Below are 13,649 nucleotides of genomic sequence, written 5' to 3' on the forward strand. Positions count from 1 at the left end.
CCTTCCCGTCCTGAATTCTTTCAGAGTTAGATAGATGACTCCACCAAATTGAGTGTGTATGTTAATTCCTCCTTGCATCAACTGTCGAGATTAGGGTTTTTGTGCCAATTCTGATGAGTGTAAGGTTCATTCAGTGCCCTTCTTCTCCCCATCTCTCCCCCCACTCCATAAGCCGTTTCCTGTTTCTTTCATGTGGGATTTCACCCCATTCTACTTCTCCCCTTTCCCCTCCACCAGTGCATTCCCCTCACCCCTCAATTTTATCCTAAATATGTCGTCATAAGGCAGCTAAGTGACACAGTGGACAAAACACCTACCCTGGACCCAGGAGGACTGGAGCCCAAATCTGGCCCCAGTCACAAGACACTCACCAATTGCTTGACCCCGAGCATGTCACCCAACTCTGACCCCACAAAAAAAGATAAACAAAAAATAAATGCTTTACAGTTATCCCTTCATAATCAATTCCCGCCTGTGCCCTCTGTCTAAATTTCTTTCTATCATCTGCCCTAATACTGAGAAATTTCTGATGAGTTAGATGTATCATCTTCCCATGTAGGAATGTAAGCAGTTTAACTTTTTAACATCCCTCTTGATTTCTTTTTCCCATTAACCTTTTTATGCTTCTTTAAGGTCTTGTATTTGAAAGTCATATTTTCTAATCGGTTCAGGTCTTTCCATCACAAATACATGAAAGTCCTCTTTTTCATTGAAGTCCCATTTTTTTCCTCCTGATAGATTATACACAGTTTTGCTGGGTAGGTGATTTTTGGTTGTAATCTAAATTACTTTGCCCTCTGGAATATCATATTCCATGCTTTCTGATCTTTTAATGTAGAACTTGCTAGATCTTGTGCTATCCTGACTGTGGCTCCACAGTACTTGAATTGTTTCTTTCTGGCTGCTTGCAATATTTTCTCCACGACCTGGAGGCCCTGGAATTTGGCTATGATACTCCTGGGAGTTTTCATTTTGGGATCTCTTTCAGAGGTGATCAGTGAATTCTTTCAATTTCTATTTTACCTTCTGCTTCTAGAAGATCAGGGAAATTTTTACTGACAATTTCTTGGAGATGATGTCTAAGCTCTTTCCTTGATCATGATTTTCAGGTAGTCCAGTAATTTTCAAATTATTTTTCCTGTATCTATTTTCCATGTCAGCTGTTTTCCAAGGAGATATTTCACATTGCCTTCTATTTTTTATTCATTTGGATTTCCTTTATTGTGTCTTGATTTCTCATAAAGTCATTTGCTTCTATTTGCTCAATCCTAATTTTTAAGCAATGATTTTCTTTAGAGAAATTTTTTCTTCTTTTTCCATTTGACCAATTTGGCTTTTTAAGCTGTTGACTTTTTTTCATGACCCTGCTTCATCATTCTCATTTCTCTTTCCATTTTTTCCTCTATAATTTTTTCCTCTTAATTTCCCCTCTACTTCTCTTACTTTATTTTCAGAGTCATTTTTGATTACCTCTATGGCCTGAGATGAATTCATATTTTTCTTGGAAGCTTTGGAGGTAGGAGCCCTGATGTTGCTATTCTCTTCTGAGGGTGCACCTCAATCTTCCTTGTCACTGAAGAAATTTTCTATTGTCTGAATCTTTCTCTGTCTGTTCACTTTGCCTTTTAACTCCTTCTTAAAGTGGAGCACTGTTTCCAGGCTCCACTTTCCCATGCTTCAGGGGGTCCCAGATGGTACAATTTAAGGAGGGGTGGATTCTTCATTCACCTAGCCTGTTCCCTGGCCAACTTGCTAATTAATCAGGCAGCAAAACTTTGTCTGCTATGGTTGTTAATTCTGATGAGCTGGCTCCCCTCCCCCACTTGGGCCACTGCCATTCAAGCCTACTTCCTGGTTCTTAGCAGGGATGAAACACCCAAGTTTTGCCTCAGCACCAGCCGAGACCACTGTAATCTCCCCTCTGCCAAGGGTTCAGCTCTCTCAGCAGATTGTGAGCTCAGTTCCAGACAATGCTGGCACTGCAGCTGATTTAGAGGCTCTGGAGGGCTCTCTTTCTCTGGCAAGGTATTCCTGGGACTTTCAATTTTATTTTTGAGTCAAGTTCCAACTTTTTGCTTGGCATTCAAGGCCTTTCACACCACTCTGCCTTTTCAACTTAATCTTTCATTACACCCTCTACATTTTTCACACTCTCATCAGACTGTGCCCAACTCCCTAAACGCTGAGCTTCCATGCCACCATGTTTGTGTTCATGCTATTTCCTGGGTGTGAATTGTTCTCCTTTCCCTCCTTTAACCTGATGAGCTCCTGGCCTTCAAAAAACAATCAAAATGCACCTTCCTCCAGAAATCTTCCCATGATAATTTTGACTGGTGCTCTGAACCATCTGCAGGGGAGACCTTGAAGCCTATTAGAATTTGAACTCCTCAGAGACATAGTTTGACTCTTACCTAATCTTTGTATTTCCTTAATGCTAGGAAGAGGGAGAGATATATGATCCTGGGCAAGTCATTTAATTCTGTTTGCCTCAGCTCCTGATCTGTAAAAATAAGCTGGAGAAGAAAATGTCAAACCACTCCAGTATCTTTGCCATGAAACCCCCAAGGGTCGGTCATGCAGAGTTGGATATGACTGAAATGATTGAAGGATAACTGATAACTCCTTTAATAGTGACTGTGGAAACAGAGGGTAAAGCATATGTGTAATGTGAAACCAAATCAAACCAAACCAAATGTATTCATTAAAGCAAACAAAATTTCATGTGTGCAGGAAAACTGGGGACTCCCTTTCTACTCACCTATTTCTTAAAGCTGATTGTGTAGCATGCAGTGACATTTATTATCTGACTCTTTGCCTTCCTCAGTTTTCTCAGTTGTAAAAAGGGGGATAATTCTAGCACCTGACTCCCAGGGTTGTTATGAGGATCAAGAGAGATAATATTTATAAAGTCCTTAACATAATGCAGGGCATGTAGTAAGTGATTACTAAGTGCTTGATTCCTCCCCTCCTCAGAGGTTAGCATCAAGATCAGGATTGCATTTCTCATGTTATTTCTTTCACTTTTTGATGATCCAAATTTTTATTAAGGCATGTCAAGAATTTGCCAGCTACTCTGATTTTAGCATAGAGAGATTTCCAGAAAATATCCCAATATTTGAATTTGCTCTAAAATGTTCCACCATTCCTCACCAGTAGGCTTATGGGCTATTTCTTGCCTTCGACATCAATTTCCATCTTCTGACTGAGTGACCTTTATTATATTCCCCCAATATTATTGTCTTTTTTCTTTTCCCTTCATCCATTGAGGGAGGTAAAATTGTTAAAAGATTAAATCAGGATCCAAAAAGATTAAGGAAGGCCTAATATATAGGACCAGAGGGATAACAGTTCTGCTGCACTTGGAAGTTGCCTTGGAAAAAGTGTGATGTTCATTTCTGGGTATTACACTATAGGAAGGACATTGTTGTTGTATAGTTGTTTCATTTATGTCTGTTTCTTTGTGACTCCATTTGTGGTTTTCTTGACAAAAATACTAGATTAGTTTTCCATTTCCTTCTCCACCCCATTTTACAGATGAGGAAACAGAGGTAAACAGGGTTAAGTGTCTTTTCTAGGGTGACACACCTGCAAGTGAGGTTTTCCTGACTCCAGATACTATCAACTCTACCAACTGGCTGCTCTAGCAACCAAGGACATTGGTGTACCAGAAAGCATTCAGAGGAAATGGTGGTGTACAGGCTTTACCATATCAGTAACAAAAGCAACAAAAATAATATGATAAATTAAAAGATGCAGGAAAAGCTTTTTAACAAAATATAGAGCCTGTTCCTGTTACAAACAGTACAAAGCATAGGAAGAAATGGAACTTTTAAAAAAATAAGTAGTGGCTATCTACAACCATCAGAAAGCATTATCTGTAATGGAAATAAGCTACAAGCCTTCTCAGTAACATCAAGGGAGAAGCACAGATGCCCATTATCACTACTATTATTTAGTATTGTACTAGAAATGCTAGATATTGCTATAGCAATAAGAGAAGAAAAAGTACTTGAAGGAATTAGAATAGGCAATGGGAAAGCAAAATAATCACTCTTTGTAGATGATATAATGGCATTATATTAGAGAATCCTAGAGAATCAACCAAAAAATAGTTAAAATATTAACAACTTTAGGAAAGTTACAGGATCTAAAAAAATCCCACGTAAATCATCAGCACTTCTTTATATTACCAACAAAGTTCAGCAGGAAGAAATAGAATGAGAAAATCTATTTAAAATAATTGTAGACAATATAAAATATTTGGGAGTCTATGTGCCACGGCAAACCCAGGAACTATATGAACATAATTTAGAAAACACTCTTCACACAAATAAAGTCAGATCTAAACAATTGGAGAAATGTTAATTGCTCATGAATAGACTGCAGCAATATAATAAAAATCACGATTCTACCTAAAAAATTAACTTACTTATTCAGTTCTCTACCAATCAAACGATCAAAAATTATTTTATACATCCAAAGAAAATCAACATTCATCTGTAAGAATAAGAGGCCAAAAAACAATCAAGAGAATCAATGAAAAAACCATGCGAAGGGAGGTGGCCTAACACTACTAGATTTCAAACTGTATTACAACTCATTAATTATCAAAATGTCTTGTTACTAAGTAGAGTAGTGAATCAGTGTAATAGATTAAGTGCAGAATACACAGTACTAAATGACCATAGTAAGTGTTTGATAAACCCAAAGATCCAAGCATTTGGAATAAGAACTTACTATTTAGGATAAAGCATTGGCCCTGGATTCAGGAGGACCTGATTTCAAATCTGGCTTCAGACACTTGACACTTACTAGATGTGTGACCCTGGGCAAGTCACTTAACCCTCATTGCCCCAACCCCCCCAAAAAGTAATAAAAATTTTAAAAAAGAAAGCGGAGATCAGAGAGGGATACCAGGATAATGAAGGGCTTCAATGTCATGCTATATCAGAGTTATCTGATGGAAGTAGAGATGTTCCATCTGCAGAAGAGGAGGCTCAGGGCGAGGGGCATGAGAGTTGTATTTGTATTTGGTGGGATATCATGGGGAATTCAAATATAACTTATTTTGCTAGATTGTGATTGGCTTTGAGCAGTATTACCAGGGATAATGGGTATTGTAAAAAAGCAAATTTTGACTCAAAGAAAGAAAAAACCTTCTAACAATTAGAGCTATACAAAATGGAAAGGACTACTTTGGGAGAGTGACCTTGCCCTCATTTGAACAATCTGGATGACCAAGTTTGAACATGGCTAGGTGGGTTGGAAAAGGTTGTTTCGGTAAAGGTTGGACTAAGTGGTCTCTGAGGGTGGTTCGTTTAGAGATTCTCTGATTATGCCATTTTCTGTCTTTAAATTCCCATTGAGATGGAGTTTATGTTTCAAATTTCTTTTCTATCCCCTGCAGTGTAGATAACATAATAGGCACTCAATAAATAGTTGTTTTGAATTGTAACACACTGTTGCTGTAAACAGAAAATCAATCAGCAAGCATTTATTGAACAGCTGCTGGGTAGAAGGCATAGTCAAAGAGGCTGCAGGGCTGGGAGAATCCATAGAAGGAGAGCCCAAGGAGCTTACAATCCAGTTGAGGAGACATAACAAGTGCCTATGAAAAGTGTGGTGACAATATAATGAATGACAAAAGAGAATGAATATAAAACATTGCTGATTGAAAGGTGAGGGTTTTTAAGGTAAATAACAAGAACTTAGAAGAGGGATATCATTGTGTGTTCTTTAGTAAATTTGGTTTTGGGGTTTATTTAATTACAATAGCACAGAATTGACCAGAAAGACCCTATGCCACTAGGCTGCATCAGTTTTGGGATGAGGCCAACTCAGTCACCATTAAGGGCATTAAGAGAGATCCTCTGAGCTGTTTTGCAAGGAAGTAAGCCGACAATTCTCTTGTAATCTCATCACACATATCACCACAAATAGCACTTGGATGCTACCATGGATCTGTGAGTTCAATAATGTGGGCAATTCTTCCAGAGCTTCAAGTTAGCAAAACATCCATGTGTCTTGTTCCTGTATGTCTCTCGTCCAAAAATCTTGTCATCCTGAATACTCACTGCCTCTCTTTCCACCACCATCTCAACAGAAGGAAGCAGTTCAGTACAGTGTGAGAGCGCCAGATTAGGAAGAAGAGGGTGTGGATTTGATTCCTGGCTCAGTCACTTAACCTCAAGGGTGACTTTGGGCAAGTCATCTTCCCTCATCTATAAAGTGATGGGTTTGGACTCAATGGCTTCTAAGATCCTCTCCATTTCTCAATTTTGGATTCTATGAAGTACAAGGAGACTCACGAAGCACCAAGGATGACTTTTTTTTGTTTCGTGATCTCCAATGGTCCTTTGACCAGTCGTTCATTACCTAGTGGCTAGTCTCTCCTCAAGGTGAGATCATAATATCATTCCTTTAGAATTTGAAATGCCCACAGATGCCATGCAGTTCAATGTCATCTTTTACAAAAGAGGAAACTGAGGCCTTGAGAGGCTGAGTTTCTTATGCAAGGCCACCAAGAGATCAGAAGAGCCAAAGTTCCACTTCATTCTTCTTGGATACCCTCTTTTCCCGTGGCTTCTATGGAGTTGGCCTTTCAGGGTTCTCCTATCTCGCCGATCCCTCTTTTTCAGTCTCCTTTGCAGGATTATTCTACACTTCCCTCTGCATCTCCATGACAAAGCTCTATACTCTGTAATGATCTCTTTTTTCCATACTCCTTTCTTAAGGGGTCTCTTATCTGGCTCCAAATAATAATGGCTCTGCATGATATAATGTTTTAAGGTTTGCAGAGTGCTTTACATTTGTTATTATCTCTTTTGTTCCTCACAATAACTCTTTGGAATGGGTGTTATCATTATTTCCATTTTATAGATGAAAGGCTGAGAAGCTAAATAACATACCTAGAGTGGCTGAGGTCAGATTAGAAGTGGGGTCTTCCTGATTACAAGTCCAGTACTCTCTCCCCTGCACACCTACTAAGGAACTAAGGCACATGAACAAGCAACATGGCAGATTAATTGGAGGGAAGGGGATAGAAGTCCTTTTTTGTAGCCTCATGTTTGGTTTACCACTCTATTCCTTGGACTTAAGGGTTTTTATTCCAAAAGAGGTTTTCTGCTTGAGATATCTGCATAGCTAGTTCTTAGTGGGCATCCTCAACAATGCTAGCTATGCAGAGTGAATTCTTATTGAGTTGTATTCTAAGTCATTCTGATATAATTTTTGTTCCCCTCTCTTCTTGTGGAAGACTGTTTTAGCTCCAAATCCAGTAGCAGCTTGGGGAAAATGAGTTTTTCAGCTCACTGCATTTGCAGTGAGAGCAGCCATACTTCATGTTCTGTCTCAATGGCCTAGGGCTGCATCTCCATAGGGTCTGTCTTGCCATTTAACAGTATGGATGCCTCATACATGGGATATGGGGGAAACTGATAATGAAGACTGGGTGGAGCATATGTGTCCAAGTGTGGTGGATGAAACAAGGCCACTGTTCTATGGAGTTCCAGATTCGTTAGGGGAATAGACTTGACAAAGTTCCCTCTTGTATGCATCTGCCAGAGGCTGAAGGGATAAAACTTCTTTCCCACCAAGTCCCTGCATGGGATACAAGGAGTGTCTTTAAGTAATCATGATTTTAAAAAAATTGGGGGGGGTGACAATGAGGGTTAAGTGACTTGCCTAGATTCACACAGCTAGTGTCAAGTGTCTGAGGTGGGATTTGAACTCGGGTCCTACAGAAGCTAGGACCAGCGTTTTATCCACTGCACCACCTAGCAGCCCCCAAGTAATAATGATTTTTAAAGGATACTTTTATTAAAGGACTGAAGGACTTAATTAGTCACACATACAAACCTTCATAAAACTTTTTATTTCCTAATGTGTTATCAACAGAGCTCAGCTGCTGCCCCTTTCCCCTGAAGTTTACATAGTTCAATGGACACTTAACTGTGACTAATTTATCAGTTCACAGACTCAGGATACAAAAAAAAGAAAAATAACTCAGCTATTTTGTGGACAAGATTTATAGAATCAGTTCATTTCAAAGTTGGAAAGAATTTCGTAGCAGTGTGATATAATGGAGAAAGCACCAGACTTGCAGTCACAAAGATCTGGGCTCAGATCTTGCCACTGCCACTAGCAGTGTGCCATGAACAAGTCTTTGAACTTCTTGAAGCTTGAGTTTCTTCAACTTAAACATGAAGAAATAATATTTGCAGAATCTCCCAGGTGGCCTCAGTCCACCTCAGGGCAGCTCTTTGACCCTGAGCAAGTCATTCAATTCTGTTTGCTTCAGTTCTTCATATGTAGCAAGAGCTGGAGAAGGAAATGGCAAACCACTCCAGTACCTTTGTCAAGAAAGCTCCAGGGGCAGCTAGGTGGCGCAGTGAATAGAGCACTGGCCCTGGAGTCAGGAGGACCCAAGTTCAAATCCGGCCTCAGACACTTAACACTTACTAGTTGTGTGACCCTGGGCAAGTCACTTAACCCCAATTGCCTCACTAAAAGAAAAAAAAAAGAAAGCTCCAAAAGGGGTCATGAAGAGTTGGACAGGTCTGAAACGACTTAACAACAACAAGAATCAACCTCAGAATTGTTGGGAGGCTCAAATCATATGAAATAAGTAAAAGCTTTTCAAACATTAAAGTGTGATAAATGTCATGCAGTTTTTATGATGATGTGAATAGCACTATTATTTTTGGTTCAACTCTGTGATTTCATTGGCATAATGAACTCACTGTGAAGACTCTTACTCTACTGGTGCAGTAAGTCAACTATTATTCAACTTAGAAAGTTACCTGAGGAATTGATAGTTTAAATGACTTTGCCCAGGGCCACTCAAGTGTCAAACGCTGGATTTGAACTCATATATTCTTGACTAAAAGACGAACACACTTTCTACTATGCCATGCCTACTCTCATTTGTAAGAATAATAACAATAATAACAATGGCAGCTAGGTGGCACAGTGGAAAAAGCACAATGCTTGGAGTCGGGTAAATCTGATTTCAAATTCAGTCTCAAATATTTAGTAGCTGTGTGACTTTGGATAAGTCACTACACTTGTTTACCTCAGTTTCCTCAACTGGAAAGTGGGAATAATGACAGTACCTACATTGAGGGATTGTTGTGAAGATCAAATGAGATATTTATAAAGCATTTAGCAGTGTCATGGCATATATAGGAGATGCTATGAAAATACTTATTCCATAAAAATATACTATAATTTTATCTGTCAATTTGAAGGGGGGTTGTCTACCCTTCACCTCTAGTAATGTAAACACAGAATGTATAGGTGTCTTAATTTAATCAATCAGTTAAGTAGTAGGTATTAAGGCACTTTTCTATATGCCTCAAACAATGTAATTACACATGAGTTTTAACCTGTAAGATAATAAGTATGCCCTGTGATAACTTTTAGGTATGATCTTTTTTCATTGGTTCAAGAAAAAAACAGTTGATTTGGACAACCAAACAAGCTTACCTCACTCCTGGGGACTTTAAATAGAAGATTTTCAGCAGTTTACCATTCTAGTACTAGATGATTCTACACCGTTTTGGACACAGGGAAGCATGCGGGCAGGGAGGGGGTGGTGGTGGTGGTGGAGAATAAGCCCAGAAGGGGTATCTCATTTACCATTGACTGTACTATCAAAGAGACTGGATAAGTAGGAGATAGTGTAAATAGCTGGAACCAGAGAGACACACCAAAGACAGTCACAGATCCCAGAAATAGTCACCTAAGGGAGAAAGTTTCAGGACACATGACCCCTTGTAATGGTCAGAAGTGTCATCTATAATGTTAAGAAAGAAGCAGGCTCTTGGAGTCCAGATAAGCTACTCTTCTAGCAAAGAACAATGTCCAAGGGCCTTTGTATAATGACCCTTAATAAAGGACTTCCAGTACCAGGAATGGTGAATTACATTTTGCTGCATGCATTCTTTACATGTATGCTTCACTTGGAGCCCATTCTTCCAAGGGCACTGTATATTTGTGGAAAAGGGAAATGATAGAATTCCATTACATCCATATATCACAACTTGTTCAGACATTCCTGAACTGATGGGCAACCCCTCAATTTCCAATTCCTTGCCACCATAAAGAGTAGCTATAAATATTTTTGAACATGTGGGTCCTTTTCCCTTTTCTATGATCTCCTTGGGGAAAAGACCCAAAAGTAGTATTGCTGGGTCAAAGGGTATGCACAGCTTTATAGCCCTTTGGGCATAGTTCCAAATTGCTCTCCAGAATGGTTGGATCAGTTCACAGCTCCACCAACAATGCATTAGTGTTCCAATTTTTCCATGGCTTCTCCAACATTTATTATTTTCCTTTTTTGTCATATTAGCCAATCTGACGGGTGTCAGGTGGTACCTGAGAGTCATTTTAATTTGCATATCTCTAATTAATAGTGATTTAGAGCATTTTTCATAAGGAAATAGCTCTGATTTCTTCATCAGAAAACTGCCTATTCATATCCTTTGACCATTTCTCAATTGGGGAATGACTTGGATTCTTATAAATTTGATTTAGTTCCCTATATATTTTAGAAATGAGGCCTTTATCAGAAGTACTGGCCTCAAAAATTGTTTCCTAGCTTTCTGCCTCCCTTCTAATTTTGGATACATTGCTTCTGTTTGTACAAAACCTTTTTAATTTAATGTAATCAAAATCATCCATTTTGCATTTCATAATATTCTCTATCTCTTGTTTGGTCATAAACTGTTCTCCTTTCCAAAGATACGAAAGGTAGACTATTCCTTACTCTCCTAGCTTACCTATGGTATCACTTCTTATGTCTAAATCACGTACCCATTTTGACCTTATTTTAGTATAAGGTGTAAGATGTTGGTCTATGCCTAATTTCTGCCATACTGTCTTCCAGTTTTCCCAGCAGTTTTTGTCAAATACTGAGTTCCTATCCCAGAAGCTGGAGTCTTTGGGTTTAACAAACACTACATTACTAATGTCATTTACTACTGTGTCTCCTATGAATGTAATGGAATTCTATTGTGCTGTGAGAAACGATGAGTAGGAGAAGTTCAGAGAAACCTGAAAGGACTTGCATGAACTGATGATGAGTGAGATGAGCAGAACCAGAAGAACATTATACACAGTATCATCAACATTGTGTGTCGATCAACTGTGATTGACTGGATTCTTCTCACCAATACCAATGGTTCAAGAGAGTTCCAGGGTACTCATGATGGAAAAGGCTCTCCAAATCCAGAAAAAAGAACTGTGGAATATGGATGCTGATTGAACTATACTATTTCTTTTGTTTTTGGTGAATACACACACACACACACACATATAACCTATATCGGATCACCTGCTGTCTGGGGGAGGGGAGGGAGAAAAATTGGAAATCTTATGTAAACAATTGCTGAAAGCTATCTCTACATGTAACTGGAAAATAATAAAATACTTTTATCTAAAAAAAAAGGAAAAGGAAAAGGAAATCACTCAATAGGCACTTACAGAGAATTAATAAAATCTTAGTCCCTGGTTCATGGGAAATGATTTGTATTAACTGTTCTGACTTTATTGGTGTATGATTTTGCTAAAAGTTTGATTAAATCTATGAGGATCATTTTTAATGGGAAGTATACCTGTGGTAGCTTGTGACCTTCAATAGTAGGGTAATCACCTACAGAATTACTCCTAGAATTTAAGGTAGTAGTCATCCTTCCAGGGAGCCAGACTGTGAGTGCTATTAAAAATTGGGAAGTAGCCCAGAGAGGGTCTTATACTCCAAAATGTGAAGGAACTAATGAGATGAAACATTATTATGGTCCTGAATCTCACTGGGGAAGAATGATCGAAAACTTGGGTGAATTAAGAACTCCACCTTGTATTTTGTGATAAAGGGAAGATAAGCTGGGCAGCTTAAGGTATACTAAAGATTTAGGAGAGCAGATATAAAAATTTCAAAGAAAAGATAAGTTTCATCCCTTGGCCTAAAATTCTTCAAGGGAAGTGAGCACAGAACAAATGGTAAAACTCTAGGAATGAAATTATGAAAGCATAGTGAAAACAATTCCCAAGAGGAGAAAAAAGGAGCAGTTATCTAAAGAAAACAATATAGGTGCATAGAGAACCAACCTAAAAACTTAGATTCTAAAAGGCATAATAGGAAAATGCATAAAAGGATAGGAAAGGGAACATAAAACTTAAATTTATTTAAAAAATAAAATAGTGTCATATAAAAATACATCTCAAGAACACTGATACCCAGAATACACATAGAATTGTGAGGAATGATAAAAATGAAAAAAAAAAAGATTTAGCTAAAGTGGAGAAAGAAAGAGCATCCAAGGAATTTTAATAGCTGGGTAGCACTGAGAGTCTCCCATTCATTCACCCCCATGATTTGTGAATTTCTATCTGGGGTGAAATGGCTGAGTATCATGTTCTTTTTAGTTACTGGGAAATCTAAAACTTTCTGTCTCAGGTTTACCTTTCACTAGAAATCACTGAACTCATTGTCTGGGGTGGTATGTATTTGCATATTTACCCAGTCATAGGCTCACACTGAGCCTCCACATAATGACCTCTTTGTAAAGCCTCTTTGTAAAGTGCAACATCTCAATGAGTATTAGTCAGGTGAATTTTGCATAGTCCTTGGGTTTGATCGAGGCAGAGTTGCACAAAGTAATCAGCCATCAGCCCAACACTCTCTTCTGGAATCATCAAAGTCCAGTGGCAAGACAAAAATCAATATCACTGGCAATGACCTGGGATGCCATGGATGACCTTGGCATCTTCAGTGCCTGACCCAGCTCTAAGCTTGCTCATAGCACCTTATTCAGCTGCCTTCTTGGTTTTTGGAACAAATTGTTCTCATCTGTCTATTCTGCCTGGGAAACCTTCACATGCCTGGGGTAGACATTCCTCCTGACTCATTGATGGGTTTGAGGCCTTTCAACTATCCTCAGCCTGGTTTATCCTGTCTGTCTTCAAAGTGTTGTCCTGTTGTCATGATCAAAGGAGATAACAAATTCAATGTACTTTGGAAAATTTAAATCACTGTATAATTGTTAGCTTTTATTACTTAGAGTTGGTCAGGAGACCACCTAAAAAGAAAGAGAGTATAGAGAAAAGAGATCCCTCCCCCATTCCCAGAGTAAAGAGCATTTCCATGCTGATCCAAAGAGGCATGGGGAATAATCCCGCAAAGGAGACTGAAAAGAAGAAACCAGACATGTAGGACACCAGGACAGGGTACTATCTTAGAAGCCACAGGAAGAGAAGGTGTCTAAGATGAATGAAATGAAATTTTGGCTGTTCTGATCTCTTGGTGACCTGGGATAAGAAACCCAGCCTCTCCGGGCCTCAATTTTTTCTTCTGTAAAGGAGAACATTGTACTACTGAGTTTCTGCCATCACTTCTGCCTCTCAATCTGTGAGATTATGATTTTGCCTTAAAGAGGGACTCATCACAAGGTAATGATGGGGGGGGGCAGCTAAGTGGTACAGTGGACAAAGCACTGGCCCTGACTGGATTCTGAAGGGCCTGAGTTCAAATCCAGCCTCAGACACTTGATGCTTACTAACTGTGTGACTCTGGGCAAGTCACATTGCCTTGCCAAAAAAAACCAAACCCAACAACAAAAGCACAAGGTAATGATGGGTCAAAGGACCAT

The sequence above is a fragment of the Dromiciops gliroides genome, chromosome 1, assembly GCF_019393635.1.
Source record: "Dromiciops gliroides isolate mDroGli1 chromosome 1, mDroGli1.pri, whole genome shotgun sequence".
NCBI lineage: Eukaryota > Metazoa > Chordata > Mammalia > Microbiotheria > Microbiotheriidae > Dromiciops > Dromiciops gliroides.